Source organism: Propithecus coquereli, unplaced genomic scaffold (assembly GCF_000956105.1).
Source record: "Propithecus coquereli isolate 6110/MARCELLA unplaced genomic scaffold, Pcoq_1.0 Scaffold182, whole genome shotgun sequence".
Classification (NCBI taxonomy): Eukaryota; Metazoa; Chordata; class Mammalia; order Primates; family Indriidae; genus Propithecus; species Propithecus coquereli.
The window spans coordinates 1081005-1084917 of record NW_012142968.1 but is presented as its reverse complement, the minus strand read 5'-3'; positions in this window follow the sequence as shown (position 1 = coordinate 1084917).

The following is a 3913-nucleotide window of genomic DNA, read 5'->3' as shown; positions in this document are numbered from 1 at the left end:
GGGGTGGATGCGGGGAACCGCGTGGTGGGGGATGGGATACAGGGGAGGAGGACTGCTGGGCGGGGGAGGCTGTGAAGAGTAGTAAAAGCCACTGCTAGCGCCCTGGTAAACCTGCCCACTCAATGGAGCATGCGCGGCTCTCTTCACACATGCTCAGCAGGCCCTCTCAGGTCTATGGAGCAACCTTGCTGGCGGGAGGATTCCCAAAAAGGGTGAGGGAACTAGGGGACCCTCCCGAGCGCTTGAAGAGTCAGTGTCTGGGAGGGCTCCAAGAGTATCTGCTTGCAGAGCTCAGGAAAAGCAGGTCTCCTATACGCCGAACCACGCCCATTTCTGTATTTAGTGACAAATACCAGGGCGGGGATTTTAGTCCATTATACATTAGACTCCTAGAAGCTAGAAGCAGGAGAAAATACATTTAAAAGAAGTAAGTATACCTGTGATCCCTAACCCCCATCTCCCTTGTCCTTCTCCTGATCCTCCCACTGATTGCCCTTACACTATTGGTGACACACAGTGTTTTTCCTGTTCACACATACATACACACATACACATACACTCCATTTATTGGACTGTACCGTGGCAACAAAGACAGGATGTCCAAAGCTAAGCTTTCCCCCACCCTGCTCCGAGAATATCGGATCTGTAGTGACAATATTCATAATTTTTCTACCTTCTTCAAATCAAGCTTTACTGTTTTGCTACTCTAAACCACACTCTACTGGGTGCTAGCGATATAACGGAGACAAATGAAGTGCAGCTTCATACACGAGGAATAACCAAGATCCTTCTCATTAAAATTCTTAAGAAGTCAAAGTAAAAAGTTATTCCACCTTTGACACTCCACAGAGACTTAGAGCAACTGTAACGGCGGCTAAGCCTGCTCAGTACCTTGGAGAGGTTTCTAATGTTCTCCTTAAAACACATGCCACCCCTGTCCCCCTCCTGCCCCTAGGGCTGTTATGCACTCGTGGAGAACACCGAACCATGCCCTCCATTTATTTCGCCATCTGGCATGGCGAGCTAACAAAGCAGAGGTTGGCACTGAATTGCAAACAAGAATCACTAATAGTGCCCTCCCACTTACTCTGCCTAAAATCTCAAGGAGAAAGTGAGCTTTAGGGACATGGTTCTGTAAAAGTGAAATCATTGAAAGTAGTGGGTGCATGGAGCTATAAACCATGAAAATGTGTGAGAGTGTATGTGCACACATGTGCATAAACTTACGTTTGACTGAACTGACACTGTTTTTAACTAAAGCCAATCATGTGAACGCTGGGTCTTATCCCGCCTTGCCTACTCAAAGCCTTTATTCTGCAACTCTCCTTCCTCTCTTCCACATCATCTATTTTCCTCCACATACTGGACCTTTCCTGTCAGCAAAAACCATGCTGTTATTGACTTCAACTTGCTGGACCACTCACTAGCATTTGATGCAATTCCTGACTTCCTCTTTCTTTAAACATTTTCTTCAATTGGCTCACTGAACAAAGCAGTGTTTGTTTTTCTCCCACATCATGGGCCATTTCTTCTCAGTTTCCTTTGCTGGCTCACCCCTCATATTGCCAATTTCTGACTGTTGGAACTTCAGGGCTCAGTACCCCACCTCTATTTTCCCCAAAATTCTAGGTATCCCTATATCTCATCCAGACCCATGGCTTAAATCCCATCTGTATGTGAGGATGTCCAAAATTATCTCCAACCACAAGCTCTTTTTTTTTTAAGTCAAGACTTGTACCTGCAACTACCTGTTCAACATCTCTACTTGGATACCAAAACATATCACAAACTTAACCTTTTCAAAACTGAATCTGATCCCTAGTCTTCTCCAGGGCAATTAATGACCTCCACCATCCATCTAATTTGCTGATTATATGTCACTTCAGAGAGTCCTTCCATGACCATTCTATCTAACATACCACCCCCATAACTCTCTAGCCTTGCTCTGCTTTTTCCTCATAAAACCAATCAACACATGGTGTGTTTGTTTATTTAAACCCCCAGCACCTAGCATAATTCCTGGAACATAATGGGGCTCAGTAAATATTTTCTGAATGAATGAATCTGTCTTTTGCCATTCTCATGTGCATTTGATAAATATACTGCATCACCTATATTAAGAACCTACCTTAGAATGAGTGTATTACTTTGCTTCATATATAAAATTTAACCATCATATGTATTCATTCATTAAACATTCTCTTTAGCACATAACCATGCATATATCTCCCATATTAAAAAATAATCAAAACTCTATGATTTTACTAGACTCCTGTTTCTCACAACTTTCAAATTAGCAAGCCCTTTTAATCCTATCTCAAATATTTTTAAATGTCTGCTCCATCCCCACTGCCATTGTCTCAGTTCACCTCTGAGAATATTTCCTTAAAGTAATGATAAATTCTATTAACTTGCCTTTTTGTCTCTGAATTTATAATCTCTCTTGCCACCAATCCATCCTCCCCACTGTGAACCCAAAGATCAAAATTCTTCAATGATTCTTCATCATCTCCTGTAAAATATCCAAACTCCTTTGCTCTGAATGCAAATGTTTTCACCATGTGCCTTCTGACTATCTTTCCAGTTTCATTTCATCTTCACTATTTGCCACCTCATACTCTGGTCAAATCTATGCACATGTTATTGCCCCTTCCCTATCCCCGGCCTCCCTATGCAGCTTTTTTTTTTTTTTGTGACAGAGTCTTACTCTGTTGCCCTGGGTAGCGTACAGTGGCATCATTGTAGCTCACCGCAACCTCAAATTCCTGGGCTCAAGCCATCCTCTTGCCTCAGCCTCCTGAGTAGCTGGGACTACAGGTGCTCCCCATGACACCCAGCTAATTTTTCTATTTTTAGTAGAGGCAGGGTCTCCTCTCCAGCTCCTGAGCTCAAGCAATCCTCCCACCTCGGCCTCCCAGAGTGCTAGGATTATAGGCATGAGCCACCACACCTGGCCACTATGCAACTTAAAAGCAATCAATATTAACGACTATTTATTGAGAGCCCACTATGCTCCAGGCACATACTCCTCATGAATTCACTTAGCCCTCATAACAATTTATAAAAATTTACATTATCTGTATTTTACACACAAGGAAGTTGAGTCTGGGAAAGGTTCGGTGATTTTCTCCAAGACCGCACAGCTATTAAGTAGAAAATCTTGAATTAAAAGTAGTTCTGCCTGAGATCAAATCTTCTACCTGAATCTGATGCTCTGTGAAGGCTCTCTGGTCTTACCTTCCCCTCTCCAAACCTTTTCTCCACTTGTCCCCTGTGGAAAATTAGCCACGCATTCCTCTGTGCTTTTATAACATCTTTTCCATATGCTTATTTCAGCACTTTTTTTTTCAGGCAGGTTCTTGTTCTGCAGCCTGTTAGAGTGCAGTGGCATTATCAGAGCTCACTGCAAGCTCAAACTCCTGGGCTCTAGCGATCCTCCTGCTTCAGCCTCCCAAGTAGCTAGGACTGTAGGTATGCACCACCACACCCAACTAATTATTTTTCAAAAAAATTTTCTTGTAGAGACAGGAACTGCCTATGTCACCCCGGCTGGTCTCAAACTCCTGGCCTCAAGCAATCCTCCTGCCTCGGCCTCCCAAAGCACTGGTATTATAGGCATAGCCATTGCACCTGCCCCTCCAGCACTTCTTAATCTTTCTTTACGAGCAATCATTGAGCTTTTCTTAATGTTGTTGAATTAATTAACTTATTAAATTCTGCAGTCACAGAATATGGTTAGTGTTCAATAAATATGTCGGATAGACAAACAGCACTCTCTACTCTTGCCACATTATGTTAAAGCTGTGGGCTGATATAAAAATGAGTAAGACAGTACTTAATTCTGCAGAGCTTAATATTTATTTTTTATTTGTTGACTCTGTATATCAGAGACGTTATTCTGATTTTAAATTAC